The sequence below is a fragment of the Mustela nivalis genome (genome assembly GCF_964662115.1).
Source record: "Mustela nivalis genome assembly, chromosome: 11".
Classification (NCBI taxonomy): Eukaryota; Metazoa; Chordata; class Mammalia; order Carnivora; family Mustelidae; genus Mustela; species Mustela nivalis.
In genome coordinates this window covers 108,683,306-108,704,810 of record NC_139030.1, presented here as the reverse complement: position 1 = coordinate 108,704,810, position 21,505 = coordinate 108,683,306, and positions in this window count along the sequence as shown.

The window sequence follows — 21,505 nt, the reverse complement described above, 5'->3', positions numbered from 1 at the left end:
CATAGATTCTTTTCCCAAACACTTCTCTGTTGCCACTGAGTACAAAATGCTGTTCTACTTGTTAGGCATTCATAATGTGTGTCTGTAGGACAGAACATGTGGAGCCGTATCCTGCAGACTGTGCATTCATGCAGGCAGGTCATGATGATGGTTTCTTCTTGCGTGCGGGCTTGTACAGATGATGCTATTGGTAAACACATAGTACCTAGTTTCCCTAATGACCTCTGGTGGGATTGGGTGGCATATCTCTGAAGTACATGAGGGCTAATATCCTGTGAGCTAACATTGACCAATGAAAGATAAGAGCCAGGGGGTGCCTGGTTGGCTCAGTTGTTAAGTGTCTGCCTTTGGCTCAGGTTATGATCTCAGGGTCCTGGGGCTTGAGCCCCACATCAGTCTCCCTGTTCAGTGGGACAAGTCTAACTAACAGGTCTCTGCCAGCAGGTTTGAGTAAGAGCTTTCTTTGTGGCTTTTTTGGGGACAAATGATGTCATGGATTGAGGAACCCCATGCATTTTTTAAACAAATGAGACTATTACTATTTCTGTTATCTTTCTACTAGTACATAGTAAGTATAACAAGAAAAGCAAAATATTTTAGTCATAGGTTGCCAGACCATGGGACACTATAAATAAACTTGTCCACACAGTGATTTATCCAGCAATCCTGACCTTCGATTCAGTAACCTTTCTGAAGCTAGGGAACAGCTGCTGATAAGGAGTATGAACTATGGGTCAAAGTTTTCTCTTCCTCTCAAGTAGTAAATTCATATAGGGGATGCAAATGTGAACCAAGATCCAGCTAAGTGCAGACATTGTTCGCTGACATGACCGTGGGTATTAATGTAAACAGAATAATCTTCTATCTCATTCTCTCTCCCCTGTTCTATCCTTCTCTCCCCAATCGACCAACTCTTCTCTCTCTCTCCTTTAATACCTGTTTTCATCACAATGTGACATCAAGGTTATAAGTTCTTCTTAGAAGCACTTCTTGATTGAAGTACATGCATCACATTCTTTTGGTTGCCTGCTTCCGAATCCAAATATTATACCTATGTATTAACTAGAGTCTTGTTCAGTCTCTTATATGAAAGTTTCCAGTACTGTTCATTCTTAAAATAAATGGAGTTGAGGGGGACCTGAATAGCACAGTCTGTTAAGTGACCAACTCTTGGTTTCAGTTCCGGTCTTGTGCTTGGTGTGGATTCTACTTGAGATTCTCTCTCCCTCTGCCCCTCCTGCTCATGCTCATTTTGTGTCAAAAATGAATAAATAAATCCTCAAAAATAAATAAATAAAAAGAGTTGAAAGATAATCCTTTGTTCAATGGTGCTATCATATATATATATATATGTATATATATATAAATATGTCCTTTCCTCAAGTTTCTTGCATTCTCTGGCAAGTGCTTATGGACAATTATGACATTATAACTTTTTAAAAGATTTTATTTATTTATTTGAGAGAGAGCATGAGTGAGAGAGCACACAAGCAGGGGCAGAGGGAGAGAGAGAAGAAGACTCCCCCACTAAGCAGGGAGCCATATATGAGCTTGATCCCAGGACCCTAGGATCATGACCTGAGCCAAGGGCAGACAGACACTTAACCAACTCAGCCACTCAGATGGCCCTATAATTTTATATGTATATAAAATTGATAGTTTTTTTTATAATTTTGCCACCTAGAATTTAATAAGAATCTGGGAGTAGGGACTGAGCTGTATCCTGCAGGTGTACTGCCAACTTAATAGTTATCCATGTGGTCATATAAATTCTGGTAGAAACAACTTGAATCTGTGCACATACACATAAGGAGGAATTCTGTTTTATATAAAAATTACTTGTGGAATTTATATATATTTTTTCAATACAAAAAAACCAAAAATGCCTTTCTCTTTGTTATAAGTATAAATAGTCATGAGTAAAAAAGATGATTCTTGTTCTTTCATGTGGTAAATAAGAGTTTTATTTCAAAATTTATTTAAAATAACATGAAATGTCCTACTAAACTTGGAAAAAGATAAAAATGAAATTGAGAATTTACTTGTTCAGTTCTACCTATTTTTAAAACTCAGTAAGCTATCATTTTAATTTTTAGTTATGAATATGTTTTTCAAAGCATTGGGTGATGGCCACTATTTTTATTTACTTGGAAATTAATATAAATGCATAATTTAAAACATACAATATAGTTTTTAACATTCCATAGATCTCATTTTTACTGTTTAGGGCTGCACCTATACATTTTCAGCCTGTTAAATCTTACAAATATTAGATAAAATCTATAAAAAATAACCTTTAATATACAAATATATTTTTATTTGGATAGCATTTCCATATAAGATATTTAAAATTATCTTTAATGAGGATATAAATGAGTAGGGAAAAACTTTAATGAGGATGTTTGTGTATTGCGTCTATTTTCTACCTACTATAAATGTTAAAGATGATATAAATCTTTATGATTAAAGATTTCTTACAAGTCCTGATATTGGAACTTGTGTTCTGTGAGATGAATTATAATTATAAAATTTTGGAAAATAAAATTCTAAATTAGAATTTATTTATTTTAAAAGACATATATTTTGTTTTCTCATTATAGAGAGTAAGTGAAGAGCAAGGGATAATTTTTATCTTTCATGTGCCTTAAGTTACTATAATTATTAGAATTTTCTCATTTTACTTTGATCTACCTCAACCAATCTGTGGGTATCTCATTAAAACATTAAAACATAAAATGAAATAGGCCACTCCCAAGTCTATCTCATTATATGTTAAATATCTATGTAAGTCTATCATAAATGCATATTTACCTACTGATCTTATAGGAAACCCTTCACCTTTCTGGATTATTTCAAATTCTTTAATCATATAGATGTGTCTTTTTATCATTTTTTTGAAATAGGTATTGGGCTGATTATTACAAAGACAATGAATTTAAAGAAGTATCTCTGTATACATATTAAAATTCCTCTTCTGTGTTACCTACCCATTCTTTTCTTTTCTCATCCTCCAAAATGAGATTGAAAATTATCTTTGTGGAAATTAAGAACTACTTAAATAAGCTCTTATAATAATATCAATAGAAGAACTTACTTTTATCAGCTTCTCTGTGGATTTGAAGGAAGAACCTATTTTTTAGACTTCCCATACATGACCCTATATTTTTCCTTGATTTTGGTATTGTGAGTTCCCTGATGATTTGCTTTTTATACAATGTATTCTGTTATGCGTCCATAAACTTAATGAGCTACCAAGAAATATTTAAACTAAACTGACTAAAGTTAGAATTTTGTCATGTAAAATAATACCATATGTTTATTATTTCAACTTTGCATTTAGAAGACAAAGAGAAAAATAACTGTAGGCTAAATATCAAATTATGTACCAGGGAAAAGATCCTAGAGTTTATACGGAATACACACACACACACACACACACACACACACACACACACACACATATAATTTCCTATTAGAACAATCAATGATATGTTGCAGTAATTAACAATCCCAGTTCTTTGTGGCGTATAATAACACATGCTTGCTTCTCGGGCTCCATGTGGATTGCAGATCATTTGGCGATTCTACTCTGCAGCTCTTTCCCAGGCTGACAGCAATTGTCTGAAACACCGGCCGTCAGTATAGCAGGGCAATAGAATGCAAGAATGAGTCACATCAATAAACTTCATGTTTCTTGAATAGACGTAGTAATAGATCCATCCAGGAAGACCAGAAAATGCATTCCTTCCCTTTGTCTAATAGAAAAAAAAATGTAAATATATAATATAGGTTACACTGGTTACTATTGCAATAAAATCATTTCTTATGGTTGCTGTAACAATCTCCTAATTTGAGTTTGTTAAGTATTTAAGTTTAATCTATAGAGAAATCTATATGATTCTTTTTTATCACCCTTAGGCCCAAAGGAAATATTTAAGATGAATGGTTAAAAGAATATCAGCAAATTGAAAATGCCCTATTGATCTTAGGTAACATGTTTAAGTTTTAAAATAAACCATCAATAGATAATTTTCAAGAGTGGTTTAAATTAGTAGACCTCTAAGCTATAAACATTTTTTCTTTAAAGAAAAAAAGAGTATTACCCAAAAGACTAGAGCAAAAACCAATTTATAAATGAAAAGAAGGGTTATCTTACTAGTAGGAAGGAAGGAAATTATATGTCTAGTCCCATATAACTGGCTACTCATGAAACATTAAAATCAAATCACTTCAGGCAACTGCTTTGTAATGGATTAACCTGTCTGTGATGTAATCAAGTTTTAGAATAATACTACAAATGCCAAACAAGACTTTTAAACAGGAACATTAAGACCCTTTGCCAGCTGAATCCATTACTGTAGAAAGAAATCCTTCAGGCAATGTTAGGTCACTGATTATAGCAATTTATTTCTCATTAGCTTATAACTACCTGACCTCTTCATCTGTTTCTGCTCTATGAAATCACGCTTCAGAATTTATACATACAAACTCACAAGGAATCATTTTATTGCTTACTCCTAAGAAAAGGAAGATTCTCTGGAATTCTAGTCAGGAATGCTGAGTAGTTGGCTTTTGTAGTTGGAATTTCAGAAAAGATTGATATTCTATGTAATACAGAGAGTGAGAATCAGACTCTCTAAAAGTGAATAATTATAATACTAATTCAAGGATATTCAAAAGAGTTCATATTGGTATAAAAATAAAAAAAAATAACATCTTCAGTAAAATTCTAAACACATAGAGCAAAAAACTTAAAGGAGTAGAAAATCCCTAAGTCATTAAAAAAAAAAAGTATTAGAAAGTATAGAAAGTGATGGGAAAGATTCTAATTTGTCATTAAAATTGAGCATAAGTTTGTTATTAAAACTAATACATAAATACTGAGGACAAACTGCTGTTTGCCAGGGGAAAGGGAGGAGAGTGATGAGCAAAACGGAGGAAGAGGAGTGGAAGATACCGGCGTTTAGTTATGGGATGAGTAAGTCGCAGGGACTGAATGAACAGCGTAGGTTAATACAGTCAATGGTAAAGTAATAGTATTGTATGGTGACAGATGGTGGCTGTACTATGATGAATATAGTATAATACAGAGATGTAGAATCACTGTGTTATACACCTGAAACTAATGTAACATTGTGTGTCAACATAATTAAAAAGAACAAAAAACAAAGAAACTAAGTATATGTGTGTATGTGTGTCTAAAGACAATTTGATATTTTTCCCTCTCTCTCAGGTATGTATGTGTATGTTTGTGCATATTGTCTCTAATTCTTTCTCTGAACTTTTTTTTTAATTTGCATATTTATTTCTTTACCCATCTATCTCAAAAGCCAGTATCATGCTTAATAGCAAAACCAATGGGATATTTCAGTTCATTATTAGTAGTGTTGTACACTTCCTGGCAGAACACTAAATATACTTTTTAAATTTTTTTTCAGTGTTCCAAGATTCACTGTTTATGCACCACAACCAGTGCTCCATGCAATATGTGCCCTCCCAAATACACAACACCAGGCTCGCCCATCCCCCCATGCCCCTCCCTTCTAAAACCCTCCATTTGTTTCTCAGAGTCCACAATTTCTCATGTTTTGTCTCCCCCTCTGATTTCCCCCAATTCACTTTTCTTTCCTTCTCTTAATGTCCTCCATATTATTCCTTATGCTCCACAAATAAGTGAAACCTTAAGATAATTGACTTTCTCTGCTTGATTTATTTCACTCAGCGTAATCTCCTTCAGTCCCGTCCATGCTGATACAACAATTGGGTATTCATCCTTTCTGATGGAGGCATAATATTTTATTGTATATGGGCCAATCTTCTTTATCCATTCTTCCATTGAAGGGCATCTTGGTTCTTTCCACAGTTTGGCAACTATGGCCATTGCTGTTATGAACATTGGGGTAGAGATGGCCCTTCTTTTCACTACATCTGTATCTTTGGGGTAAACACTCAGCAGTGCAATTGCAGGGTCATAGGGAAGCTCTCTTTTTAATTTCTTAAGGAATCTCCACAATATTTTCCAGAGTGGCTGCACCAACTTGCATTCCCACCAACAGTTTGAGAGGCTTCCCCTTTCTCCACATCCTCTCCAACACTTGTTGTTTACTGTCTTGTTAATTTTGGCCATTCTGACTGGTGTAAGGTGGTATCTTAATGTGGTTTTGATTTGAATTTCCCTAATGGCTAATGATGAGGAACATTTTTCATGTATCTGTTAGCCCTTTGTATGTCTTCTTTGGAGAAGTGTCTGTTATGTCTTCTGCCCATTTTTTGATGTGATTATCTGTTTTTTGGGTGTTGAGTTTGAGGAGTTCTTTATAGATCTTGGATATGAGCCCTTTCTCTGTAGTGTCATTTGTGAATATCGTCTCCCATTCCGTGGGTGAAGTCCCAAAAGTTCACTTTCACTTTTGTTTCCTTTGCCTTTGGAGACATGTCTTGAAAGAAGTTGCTGTGGCCAGTGTCGAAGAGGTTACTGCCTATGTTTTCCTCTAGGATTTTGATAGATTTTTACACTTCTTGGCAGAACACTAAATATAATTTCTAAATAAAGAATCAGGTAGACTCTAAAGTGGTAGAAAACACAGCACTTATTATTGGAAGGAATATATAATGTAAGAGTAAATTCAATAAGAAATGTTTATTATACAAATGAAGAAATGTTTAAAATTCTACTAAAATATTTAAATAATTAGAAAATAAAATATGACAATTACCTTATTATTTATTCTAGAATTAATTCCTGACTTGCCAAAAACTTTAAATTTAATACAGACTCATGAAAATGCAAGAGGAAAACTTGGGAAATTTCATTTATAATGTCATAGTGAGGGATGACATTCTAAGAGAGAAAAATTTATTGATAAATCTTAAAATAAATCTATGATTTAAAAGTCAGCAAGACAAAGTCAAATAACAAGTAATAAAGAACAGGGAGTCTGACACAGGACTCCATCCCAGGACCTTGAGATCATTACTTGTGCTGAAGGCAGACTCTTAACCAATTGAGCCAGCGGAGACACCCCTACCCTATTTCTCCTAAACTAATTTCTTCTACAAGTGGATTTAAAATACTGATGCTAGGGAAATGTAAAAAATAGATTTTAAATAGTTTCTACTAATGATTTTTGTTTTGAAAAGAAAATATAAATTTTGCTTATTTATCTGATAGAGACACAGGGAGAGAGTGAACACAAGCAGGAGTGGGAGAGGAAGCACCACACTTCCCACCGAGCAGGGAGCCAAATTCAGGCTCCATTCCAGGAAATTCTAAGACCTTGGGATCATGACCCAATCCAAAGACAGACTCTTAACTACTGAGCCTCCCAGGTATCCCTTACTAACAATTTTTTAGACTTTACACATTCTCTCATTAATGCAGTCACCATGTCCTTTAAATTAAATGTGTTTTGAAGAATGGAATCTAAGATAGTGAATATATGTCTAAGGTAAATTTACTGAAATAGCAAAAAACCCTCACACAGAATAAATAAAATATCTCAATGTTCTAGAATGTGGAATTAATGCTGACAATAAACTCTGTAGTGTGTTTATAGTATCTTTATTGTTGTCATCTGTAGTCTAGAGGTTCTCTTGGGATTGCTTTTTCTTACTCATGGAATTTTGTTGACACATTAGATGTCAGCTTCTAAAGAATTTATGGAGTGGAACAGAAGGGTGTTTCCTTCTTAAAGTTTTATATACTCCAGTTTTCTTCTTCTTATGTGGCAGCTGGGATTATCTTTGGATCATACACTGAGATTTTTGCCAGAATATATTTAAAGAGGAAAGTGAAAAACAGAGAATACCAAAGTTTCAAATGGACAGCAAATCTTCAAGTTTGAAAAAATTTAGTAGTTTTTTTTTTAAGGGAAGTCCAAATAGTATAATCAGTTTGATGACTTCAGCATATCTTCATATTTTATATATTTAATTTGTTTAATCTTTAATTTTGCATAATAAGTTCACATATTTAATTATCATATTTTGATTCTTTTCTATCTGTACATTAAGCTATGACAATGATAGTTTTGCCTATAGTACTTAAAAGCTAATTTAATGTATTTGGTCAAAGATATTGGGGAGAACATTTCATCTCTTCATCAAATGTCACAGGCTTAGCGTATACAAAGGCAAGAGCTAGGCCAATTATCTTCCCACCTGAGCCCTTGTTTCTCTGAACCCTTTTATATATTTAATCTCTCACTTATGAGAGATGGCTAAGTTGGTGGGACTAAGCCCAAATTCAGTCCCTAAATCCTTGTGCAGTGTCCTAAGTCAGTATAAATCAATATAAAACATTACAGTCAGAGAACATTTCCGATCAATGTAAGAATCATAAATGGACTAGGAATTCCTTTTTAGAATTTCATGGAAAACATTTTTTTTTTTAAGATTTTATTTATTTGTTTGAGTAACTTGGGTTACTTGTGAGAGAGGAAACACAAGCAGGGAGACTGGGAGAAGAAGCCATACGCAGGGCTCCATCCTGGACCCTGGTATCAAGACTGAGCCAAATGCAGATGCAGATTCATTAATAATGAACCACCCAGGCACCCCAAGAAATTTTTAATTGTAAAAATTGACCATATATGATAAATATTTTATTGACTGATTTTGTTCATGGAAAAATAATCTTCAGAATATTCAGGAATAAATTATTTTCACATTAAAAAGAAACACTAGTAGGCATAATAGATTTCCCTTTAGTTCTGCAGAACTTTATATGAAACTTAAAGCAACGCAGTGAAAAATTTGTCCAGTGTTTCCACCTCTCAATCTCATAGATTAATATCCAAGCCAATAAAACGAAGAAAAATAAGGCCTTTTTGGAGAGAATGTATTTTTACTAAAAAAATAAGTGATGGATCCCTCAGTATTGACCATCGCAATATAACCCTATGGGTTTACTCCAAACTTTGTTGTATAAAAGGAGATAAGTATTGCACTGAGGAGTCAGAAATTAGTTTTACTTTAACACTTTTATGTGGTAAACAAATAATTGGGAAAATAATATGTTATATGTGATTTCTGAAATTTCAGAAAAAAGTTTAAAGCATAGAACAAAAAATTAAAAATGAGAGAAAAAAGATTAAAAAAACTGGTTTGAAAGTCAGAGAATTTAAAGGAAAAGTTGTAAGGAAACAGGGATGAATGACATACTATTATCTTAAAGAAAACTAAGAATACAGAAAATTTGACTAGAGACATGAAAGACTAATTTTCAAATCTCTTCCTAAATAAAGAAAAAAAATGATGAAGTTTAAGGTGAAGTAATTTTACAAAAAAATCAGTTTTGGCTCATGTTTTTATTTTATATTTTTCCGTATAGTAGTCTACTGACAGCTACTTTTCATAAGTGAATCAAAAAAAAAGGAACAAAACCCAAATTTGAAACATCTTTCTTGATATAAAATGAATATGAAAAATATCTTTGTTTATTCTTTTAGCGTTTTGCCTTAAAATATTCTGTGTACTTCTACCTGATACAATTTTAATCATTACTCATACTTCAATAAATTTCTGTAAAGATTCTTTTATAAAAATCATGATTTAGGGGTTTTAGCCATATTGATGACATCCTGGAGGTGGATTTAGCTTCCTTATTGCAATAGACCCTGTGAACAGTGTAGTGGTTTCATTTATACTATTGGAAAATCCGTATTCCAAATGACTCAAAAATATTTGCAAAATTCTAGTTGTGTTTATTTTTAGCTTATTTATCTATCTGTCATCTATCCATGTATGATCTATCATCTACCCATCTTCGAATGAGAGAGCGAGGGATTTGGGGAGAGATAGAGAATCCTAAGCATGCTCCATCCCGAACAGGACTCAGCCTCACAACACTGGCTGAGATCACGACCTAAGCCCAAATTAAGAGTCAGACACTTAACCGACTGAGCCTCGCAGGGCCCCTGGGTGTAGCAGGTTAGATGGTTAGTGTTCTTTGCCACTGCAATGTAGTTAATGAAGAGCACATACTAAGATAAGAAATACACAAACACACACAGTAAATTGACTTATTTTTTTATATTGTATATTTGTTATAATCTTTTATTATTAAAGGATTTTCTAAGTTCATGACAGTTTTGTGAGGGTTATTGGAGTTTAAAAAACTGAAAATACCTAAACACACTTCCCACAGTCCATTCAGGGACACATGGTAGTTCTCCAAAGGCAAAGGGAGGAGGGGAGTTGCTTCACACGGTGGAACTCACACTCGGGAGTCCCTGGGAATCATGGTACATGATGGCTGGTCACCCAGAGCCAATGAGAGCAATAGTAACAAACTGTTCATTAAATATTAGTACATCTCCATGTCTTTGTTAATTTTTATTTTTTTTATCAATTTTTAGATAAAATGTGTAGATGTTCTAATATTTTTCCCAAGGGCTCATTTTTTTTTTTTTTTTCTGCTAACAGTGGAGTCCATGGATGTTAGCGGTATGACCCTTGATCAGGATAGCAGTATAAGGTAGAGGTTGTAATCTTTATGTAAAAATACTTGTGTTTCAATCCTCACTGAAACAGGCATTGGATGTGCCATAGGTTCTTTTCCTACATTTAAAATGTTTTACTTGGCGGGCTCCTGGGTGGCTCAGTGGGTTAAGCCGCTGCCTTCGTTCGGCTCAGGTCATGATCTCAGGGTCCTGGGATCGAGTCCCGCATCGGGCTCTCTGCTCAGCAGGGAGCCTGCTTCCCTCTCTCTCTCTCTCTGCCTGCTTCTCCATCTACTTGTGATTTCTCTCTGTCAAATAAATAAATAAATAAAAATCTTTAAAAAAAAAAAATAAAATGTTTTACTTGGCAAAAACCTCATATAATATCCATAAACTTGGAGGAAGTATTACCTCTTTTACAGAAAAGGAGAACAGGTACTGAGGTGCCATGTAACTGCATAGGGCCACACAGCTAGGAAGCAGCCAGGTTGGAATTTGAGCCAAAGTAATCTGGTCTCCAACTTCTATGATAACGTTGCCTCTCAAAATCCAGATCCCATGCATATTTACCTTATAGAATTATTGCTGGGATTCAATGACCTGTGAAGCATTAAGAACATTTTAGCACATAGTCAGCACACTGTGTGCTAGTTATTGTAGTAGATGTTTTATTACCATGTGGTTGAGACTGCGTGTGGGTGGGAGATGAGAAAGGTAAAGATATTCAGAGAAAAGTGGAACAAGAGACTGAGAAAAAGCTTGAAAGTATCCCAAAGTATTTACCATCTTGTGACTAATCACGATTCAGGTCTGGCTGCTTTCCTGCCCTTTCTGTGGCTGGCTTCTGTATTGTTAATGAAGACAGTTCTTAGATTAGAAGCATGGTAGTTTTTTTCTGTGTCCCATTCACATTTTCTTTTAAGATTTTATTTATTTATTTGACAGAGAGAGATCACATGCAGGCAGAGAGGCAGGCAGAGAGAGAGGGAGAAGCAGGCTCCCTGCTGAGCAGAGAGCCCGATGCGGGGCTTGATCCCAGCTCATGACCTGAGCTGAAGGCAGAGGCTTTAACCCACTGAGCCACCCAGGGGCCCCCACATTTTCTATAATATCCCTGTGTTACTGATTTTATTCAATAAAATACTTAAAGAGAAGAAAGGAAAAGAAATAAAGGAGAAAGTACATTCAGTTCTTTTTTTTTTTTAAAGATTTTATTTTTTATTTATTTGACAGAGAGAGATCACAGTAGACAGAGAGGCAGGCAGAGAGAGAGAGAGGGAAGCAGGCTCCCTGCTGAGCAGAGAGCCCGATGCGGGACTCGATCCCAGGACCCTGAGATCATGACCTGAGCCGAAGGCAGCAGCTTAAACCACTGAGCCACCCAGGTGCCCTTTTTTTTTTTTTTTTTTTTTAAAGCACATTCACTTCTGACCAGAGTGAAAGTTTACAAATAGAACAAGCAGTATTTATTTAGCATAAAAAAACAATAAACATGAGTAATTTTACTGATGGCATATATATAGACATTTCTATTTACCTTAATGTTTTGAAACATAGAAATCTACATGAAAAACTATTTCTGGGGACGCCTGGGTGGCTCAGTTGGTTAAGCTGTTGCCTTTGGCTTAGGTCACGATCCCTGTGTCCTGGGATCGAATCCTGCATCGGGCTCATTGCTCGGTAGGGAGCCTGCTTTTCTCTCTGCCTCTGCCTGCCACTCTGCCTGCAGGTACGCACATGCTCTCTCTCTCTCTCTGACAAATAAATAATTAAATCTTAAAAAAAAAAACAAAAAACTATTACCAAATATTACAACAAAACATTTGGGTCACTTCTGTGTGTGTATACATGTATATGTGTTTGCCAAACTTTCACATTTAAAAAGTTTTGGCATTTTGTTCATCCAGTCTAGAAGAATAAAGAAAGAATTCTCATCCCATCCTGAAGAGGACCGTAACTGACTGATAGGGCAATTCCCACACGGCTCACCTACTTGGTCAGGGCATCTATTACTTTATAAATTAGGGAAATCATTAGCCTTACTCAAGGCAAATGAAAGTACACTGTAGAAGGCTCTTCCAGTTCATACTCTCACTTTGCCTATAGGTTTGATTCAAGGTAGCTGAAATAAAAACCAATCTTGCTTTTCTCAAAACTCAGATGAAAGCTTTTCAGTAAGAGACAAAATAATATGACATCCATTCTATTGTGAGTAATGCTGGTTTGCATTATACTAGTGGGAATGTCTTAGAAATTGACATTCAAAATATTTTTTCTCACGAAAACTCTTTTCCCAGTGTTTGAAAGGGAATATGTAATTAAAGGGAAAGACTCAGAATATGGCAAGGGGCAACCACTGTGTCATATAATATGTGCTCACTATTAATTGGCCCTGCCAAATGACCATGTTTGGGTTAAGAAAAATAGTCATGACTAATCTTCCTCTGTCTATTAACTCAGAATTCAACAATTCAGCCATTAAAATATCCCATGTATCTTACTGGCTGAAAACTTTTGCTTGATTATCTGATCATGAATATTTGACGTGAAAGAATAATAGCAATATCTATCTTTGGATTTGTTAGGAAGATTAAGTAAAATATATGTAAAACATTTAAATGATGCCTTGTACATATTAGGCACCTAATAAATCATACTAACAGGAGTAATAATACCACTCTCACTATTAATAATTATATAACACATTTGGAATTTTTATTCATCTCCTGGACAACCAACCAAATGGAAGTAATTACCTTTATTGACTCTAATATGTATCATGCTGTACTATATAGCACAACAGCTACTTTTTTGAAACCATCCAGCAACTTTGTTTATACAAAGTTGGAAGGAGCAATATAAATAAACCTTTTATTACATTATCTGAATTAATATTTTTATTTTCTTTCTTATCCTGACAGTGGAACTTGATACATAGGAAGGTAATATTTATATTTTCCTAAAATACAGTGACAGATAAGAAACTTGAACTCAGCTGTAGGTCTCCTCTTTGCTGTTTAACTTAATTCATTGCAGCCGAGGCAGATTTTTATATAGAAATTTCTTGAAAACTTTATAGTCTTGAACATTACATCTAACAATACCAAAAGGAATCTGGTATGATCAGGAGTGATATAATGAATGCCATATGAATTAATAATATTTGGCCACTTTTTGAAGTTTTAATGGCTCCATCTGTCTCTTAGTTCATTGGAAATAATTAATATTCCCTTGCTTTTTCTTGTGACAGTAATTCATACATCGTAGCCTCTGATGGTTATATTTGTCCCTGAACATAGAACCAATTATTTGAGTGAAGAGAGGATATGGAAATTACCTCCTATTTCCCTAACTAACCTGAAGAAGAAATGGTACCTCACTCTTGCCAGGCTGGTTCTTGTTTATGACGTTCAATCTCAAGGTTGCCAGGATGGCAGAGAGAAAGAAGTAAATGCAATGCCTGTGACAAGCAACAGTCGTTGCTCCTGGAGATAAGAAAACAAAGTGAAATAAGTCATGTAGTTCATCATGTATTTATCTGAATTCCACATTATTTTATTTTTTACTATGTTATGTTAGTCACCATACAGTACAGCATTAGCTTTTGAATTTCACATTTTCAAAATATCTTGTAGATTGGCATATACAGAATATAATACCCATTCAATTGTCTAGTAGCTGACAATTTTATTTTTTCAGAATTTGCTTTACTTAGTTATATAAAGCACAATGCTCACTTGAAAGCTAAACCTTTGGGGGCACCTGGGTGGCTCAGTGGGTTAAGCCTCTGCCTTCGGCTCAGGTCATAATCTCAGGGTCCTGGGATCGAGCCCCACAACGGGATCTCTGCTCAGCAGGAAGCCTGCTTCCCCCTCTCTCTCTGCCTGCCTCTCTGCCTCCTTGTGATTTGTCTGTCAAATAAGTAAATAAAATCTTTAAAAAAAAAAAAAGAAAAGAAAGCTAAGCCTTTGAATACCAATATAAAGGACACTTTTTAATAAAATTTTTTGAAACTACACATTGACTGAAAAAGTGTTATGAAAGCTAAAAGAAAATTATAGAAACAAGCTTAATTTTGTTTCAAGTGGCATTAGCACAGCTGGGGGGGAGTAGTGCTATATAAATCAGTGAGATTTAAAAAAAATATAAATTTATATATCTTTTTAGAATCTGAGAGAAGTTTTCATTTAAGATTGCACTATATTAGGGTTTGGTAGCCTATGCCAGACATCAAAGTGGATATTGTACAAAAAGGTGTGACCTGACATCTGAAATACAGACTTTATTGATTGTGAAGAGTTTAAGATGTTTAGCACATCAGTCTTCAGTATCAACAGATTCATATTCAAAGGACAATTACTAATTGAGCCACACCCAATGATGGCCTTATAAGTCAAGTCTAGCCTTTTTTAATGCACTTGAGAAATTTGATAAACAAGAAACATAATGACAAATTTATGCTTAAATCTCAAGCTAAATCAGAATGTTGGAGCATATATATTGGTAAGGAATTTCAAATATCTATGACTTGTCAAATGTAAGGTTGAAAATATGGCATATATAGATTTTTTTCTTTTATCACTTCATATTTTTTTCATCATAAATGTACTCTTTAATTGATATCGTTTTTTTTGTTTCTTTAATTCCATATACGTGTGAGATCATCTGGTATTGGTCTTTCTTTGACTTATATTGCTTATCCATTTGTTGCAAATGACAAGATGTCATTCTTTATTATAGTCGAATACTATTCCCCTGTTTTTATACATATTACATCTTCTTTATCTATTCCTCTATTGATTGGTGACATCTAGATTGCTTCCATATGTTGGCTATTGTAAATAATGCTGTAATCAATATAGCGATGTTCATATCTCTGTGAATTGGTGTTTCTGTATTTTTTGGATAAATGCCCAGTAGTATAATTCCTAGACCATGAGGCAATTTTTAAATTTTTAAAAGGAATCTTCATACTGTTTTCCACAATGGTTGCACCAATTTTCATTCCCACCAACGGTGCAAGAAGTTTCCTTTTTCCACATCCTCACCAATACTTATTGTTTCTTCTGTTGTTGATTTTAACCATCCTGTGTGTGTGTGTGAGGTCAAATTTCATTGCAGTTTTGATTTGCATTTCCCTAATGATGAATGAAGTTGAGCATCTTCTCATGTGTCTGTTAGATATCTGTATGGCTTATCCAGGGAAATAACTGTTCATATCTTCTGCCCATTTCTTAAATTAGATTATTTATTCTTGGGTATTAAGTTATATAAGTTCTTTATATATTTTGGATACTAACCCTTTGTCCAATATGCCATTTGCTAATATCTTCTTCCATTAAGTAGGTTGTCTTCTTCTTTTGTTGATTCTTTGTTTCGCTCTGCAGAAGTTTTTGTTTTGTTTTGTTTTAATTTCAATGTAATCCCATAGTTTATTTTTGCTTTGTTTCCCTTGCCTATGGAGGCATACCAAAAAAAGAATGTTGCTTTGGACAAAGAGAAATTGCTGCCTGTGCTCTCTCTAGGATTTTTATGGTTTCAGGTAACACATTTAGGTCTTTAATCTGAGTTTATTTTTGTGTATGGTGTAAAGAAGTGATCCAGTTTCATTCTTTTGCTCGTAGCTGTCCAGATTTGTTGAAGAGACTGACTTTTTCCCATTGCATATTTTTGCTTCCTTTATCAAAAATCAATTGACTATATAATTTTAGGATTATTTCTGGGCTTTCTGTGTTGTTCTATGAATCCATGTATCTACTTTTGTGGCAGCACCATTGATTACTATAGATTTGTAGTAGATCTTGAAATCTGGAATTGTGATGCCTCTGGTTTTGTTGTTCTTTTTCAAGATTGCTTTGGCTGTTTAGACTTTGCTATGGTTCCATACAAATTTTAGGATTGTTTTTATTTCTAATTCTGTAAAAAATACTTTTGCTATTTTGATAGAGATTACATTAAATCTGTAGATTGTTTGGGGTATTGTGGACATTTTAATGATATTTTCTCAATCTGTGAGCATGGGATAGCTTTCCATTTGTTTGTGTCATCTTTAATTTCTTTCATTGGTATTTTATAATTTTCATAGTACAGGCCTTTACCTCCTTAATTAAATTTATTCCCATGTGTTTTGTTATTTTTGGTGCAATTGTAAATGGGATTTTTTTCCGATTCTGTTTCTGCAACTTTATTATTAGCATGTAGAAGTGCAATAGATTTCTGTATACTGCTTTTGTAATCAGTGACTTTACTAAATTCATTTATCAGCTCTGGATTTTTTTGATTGTTCATTTGTTTGTTTTGGTGAATATTTAGTGTTTTCTATGTATAATATTATGTCCTCTGCCTATGCTGTACTTTTCATGCCTGTGACTTTGTACCTCTTAATCTTCTTTAGCTATTTTACTTAACACCCTCCACAACTCTGCTCTGACAACCAATTTTTTCTCTGTATTTATAATTCTATTTCTGTTACATTTGTTCAATTTTTAAGCTCTTTTTTCTCTTAGATTCCACAAATAAGTGAAATCATATGGCATTTATCTTTCCGTGTCTCATTTATTTTGTTTAACATAATATACTCTAGGTCGATCCATGTTGTTACAAATGACAAGATCTCATTCTTTTTGATGGCTGAGGAATATTTCATTTTAATTTTATAAACAACTTTATCCATTAATCTATCAATGGACACTTTGGCTGCTTTTGCATATTGGCTTTTACAAATAGTGCTTCAATAAATATAGGGGTGCACATATCTTTTTTAGTTAATATTTTCATGTTCTTGATAAATACCCTATAACTACTGAATCATATGGTATTTCTGCTTTCAATTTTTTGAGAATTTTCCATCTTGTTTTCCACAGTGTCTGAAATACTTCACATTCCCAACAATGGTGCATAAGGGTTTTCTTTTTATCCACATTCTTGCTAACCCCAGTTATTTCTTATCTTTTTATATAAACTATTCTGACAAATGTAAGGTGTTATCTCATTATAGCTTAATTCACATTTTCTTAATAATTAGCAATGTTGAGCATCTTTTCATGTGTCTGTTGGCCCCCTGTATACATTTTTTGGGAAAATATCTGTTGAGACTGTTGATTTTTTTTTTTTTTAAAGATTTTATTCATTTATTTGACAGACAGAGATCACAAGCAGGCAGAGAGGCAGGCAGAGAGAGAGGGAGGAAGCAGGCTCCCTGTGGAGCAGAGAGCCCAATGCAGGGCTTGATCCCAGGACCCTGAGATCATGACCTGAGCCAAAGGCAGAGGCTTAACCCACTGAGCCACCCAGGCGCCCCGAGACTTTTGATTTTTAATGAGATTGTTTTTTGGGTGCTGACATATAAGTTCTTTATACATTTTAGACTAACCTCTTATATATTATTTGCAAATTACTTCTATTCAGTATGTTGTCTTTATATTTTCTTAATGACTTCCTTTTACTGTGCAAGAGCTTTTTATTTTCATGTAATCCTAATAAGTTATTTTTATATTTGTTTCTCTTACCTGAGAAAACATATCTAGAAAGGTGTTGCTAAACCATATGGCAGTGTTATTAGGGTCTATGTTTTAAGAGTTCTACAGTTTTAGATCTCACATTAGGTCTTAAAACATTTAGAGTTTACTTTTGTATGCAGTGTAAAAAGGTAGTACAGTCTAATCCTTTGTATGTAGCTGTCCAGTTTTTACAACGTTATGAATTAAAGAGACTGCCATTTCCTCATTGCATATTCTAAGCTCCTTTGTCATAGATCAACATACCATATGGTGCAGGTTTATTTCTGAGATCTCTATTTTGTCCCATTATTTTATGTGTTTGTTTTTGTGCAAGAACAACACTGTTTTGATAACTATAGTTTTATAGTATATCTTGAAAGCTGAGATTGTGAAACCTCCAGTATTTTTCTTCCTTGTCAAGATTGCTTTGGCTCTTCAGGGTCTTTTGTGGTTCCATAAAGCTATTAGAATTATTTGTTCCAGTTCTGTGATAAATACTATTGATATTTTGATAGGGCTTGTATTGATTCTATAAATTTATTTGATAGTACGGCCATTTTAACAATATTAATTATCCCCATCCATGAGCATGGTATATTTCCAGTTCAGTTTCATTCATCAATGGCTTATGGTTGTCAGAATGTAGGTCTTTCGCCTTATTGGTGAATTCATTCATAGTTTTTACCCCCTCCCCCTTTTTGGTACAGTTGAAAATAGGATTTCTTTCTTTATTTCTCTATCTGCTATTTCATTATTTGTGTACAGAAATGTAACTGGTTTCTGTATACTAATTTTGTATCTTGCTACTTTCTAGAATAAATTCATTTATTCTAGATATTTTTGTTTGAGTCTTTACAGTTTTATTTATATGGTATCATGTCATCTTTAAATACTGACAGTTTTACTTCTTTTTTATCAATATATGTCTTTTATTTCTCTTGTCTGATTGCTTCAGTTAGGGCTTCCAGTTCTATGTTGAATAAAAGTGCAAGAATGTCCTCATCTTTTTCCTGATCTTAGAGGATGTACCTTCAGTTTTCACCATTGAGTATGATATTTGCTGTGTTTATCATATATGACCTTTATTATGTTAAGTATGTTTCTTCTAAGCCCACTTTGAAGTTTCTATCATGCATGGATGTTTAAATTTGTCAAATGTTTTTGCTGTTTCTATTGAGATGATCATAGAGTCTTTGTCTTTTATTTTGTTAAAGTGATATATCATGATTGAATTGTGGATATTGAACTATCCTTTCCTCCTTGGAATAAATACCACTGTATCATGGTGAATCTATTGTTCAATTTGACTTGCTAAAATTTTGTTAAAATCTATCTTTTTGCGCCCTTGTTCATCAGGGATATTGGCCAAAGTTTTCTTTTTTTGTAGTCTTGGGTAGTGTCAGGATAATGCCGGTCTTATAGAATGAATTTGGAAGATTTTGTTCCTCATACTTTTTTTTTTTTTTCTAGTGAGGACAATGGGAATTAATTCCTCTTTATATGTTTAGTAAAAAAATCCTATGAAGCTATCTGGTTCTATACTTTTGTTTGTTAGGATTTTTTAAAATTATTGATTAACTTTTATGCCTAATAATTTTGTATTTTTTTCTGATTCAATTTTGGAAGACTGTGTTTCTAGGAATTATCCATTTTTTATAGGTCGTCCAATTTCTTGATATAATTTATCATAGTAGTCTCTTAATTTTATTTTATTTTTTTATATTTATGTGGTGTCAGTTGTTATTTCTCTTTCATTTCTGATTTCAGTTGAGTCCTCTCTTGATGAGTCTGTCTAAGTCTTATCAATTTTGTTTATCTTTTCAAAGAACTAGCTCTTAGTTTTCTTGATTTTTCTTATTAATTTTAGTCTCTATACATTTATTTTCACTGTGATCTTTATTCATTTCTTCTATCTAACTTTGGGCTTTGCTTGTTTTTATTTTTTCAAGATATAAAATTAGATTGTTACAATTTTTTATTCTTGAGGCATGCCTATATCACTATAAACTTCTCTCTTAGAACTGTTTTTACTTAGCAAAGATTTTGGACCATTGTGCTTTCATTTTCATCTCTCTCTCTCTCTCTGTTTCTCTCCTCTTTGAGTTCTTTGTAGTTCCTCCTCTTCTTCTTCTTCTTCTTTTTTTCTTGTAAACAATTTTTAGATTCATACCATTGTGGTAAGAAAAGATGTTTGATATGATTTGAGTCTTCTTACATTTATTGAGACTTGTTTTATGGCCTTACGTGGATTCTGTTTTGGAGAATATTCCATGTAAACTTGAAAAGAAGGTGTGCTCTAATTTTGGATAGAATGTTCTATATATATCTTTAAATCCATTAGGTCTAATGTATTCTTCAAAGTCATCATTTTTTTCTTTTTTTAATTTTTAAAAATTTTTTTAAAGATTTTATCTATTTATTTGTCAGAGAGACAGGCACAGTGAGAGAGGGAACACAAGCAGGGGAGTGAGAGAGAGAGAGAAGCAGGCTTCCCGTGGAACAAGCCTATGTGGGGTCAATTCCAGGACGCTGGGACCATGACCTGAGCTGAAGGGAGATACTTAAAGACTGAGCCACCCAGGTGCCCCCCATCATTTTTTTCTTGATTTTCCATCTGGATGATTTATCCATTGATGTAAGTGGGAAGTTAAAGCCCTTTACTATTATTATATTACTGTCAGTTTTTACTTCTATGTCTGTTTATATTTTCCTTATATATTTAGGTGCTTCTATGTTGGTGGTATGTTTATAACTGTTATAGCCTTTTGTTGGATTTTTTTTCCTTAATCATAATGTAATACACCTTGTTTCTTACAGTCTTTGTTTAAAATCTACTGTTTTTATGTATCACAATCCTGGCTTTTCTTTTTTTGTTTCCATTTGCATGAAATATATTTTTCATTTGTTTCATTTTCAGTCTGTATGTATCTTTTGGTCTGAAGTGAGTCACTTGTAGGCAGCATGTAGATGGGTTTTACATTTTTATTTGTTCTTTCACCTTTGCTTTTGATTAGTGCATTGAGAACATTAACATTTAAAGTCATTATTGATAATTATGCACTTATTAGCATTTTATTGTCTCTGGTTGTTTTGTAGTCCTCTTTTCTTTCTTTTTCTTTTTTCTCTTGCTGCATTTACTAGTGATTGATGACTTCCTTAGTGTGATGTTTATCATTACCATTAGGTTCATACTTAACATTATAAATATATAGCAGTCTATATTAAGTTGATGGTTACTTAAGTTTGAGTACGTTACAAAAGAACATTTCTACTCCTCTTCTGCACAGTTTATGTATATAATGTCACATTTTCATTGTTTCATTTTGTGAATGTCTAAACTAATTTTTACATAAAATTGATTTTACTACTTTTGTCTTTTAAATTCCATACTAGCTTTACAAGTAATTGATCCACTGCCTTACTGTACATTTGCTTTACTTGTGAAATATTTTTCTCTTCATATATATGAAGAGAAATATATATATATATATATATTATATATACATATGTGTGTTTGTGGATATATATGTGTATATATACATACGTGTGTGTGTGTGTGTGCAT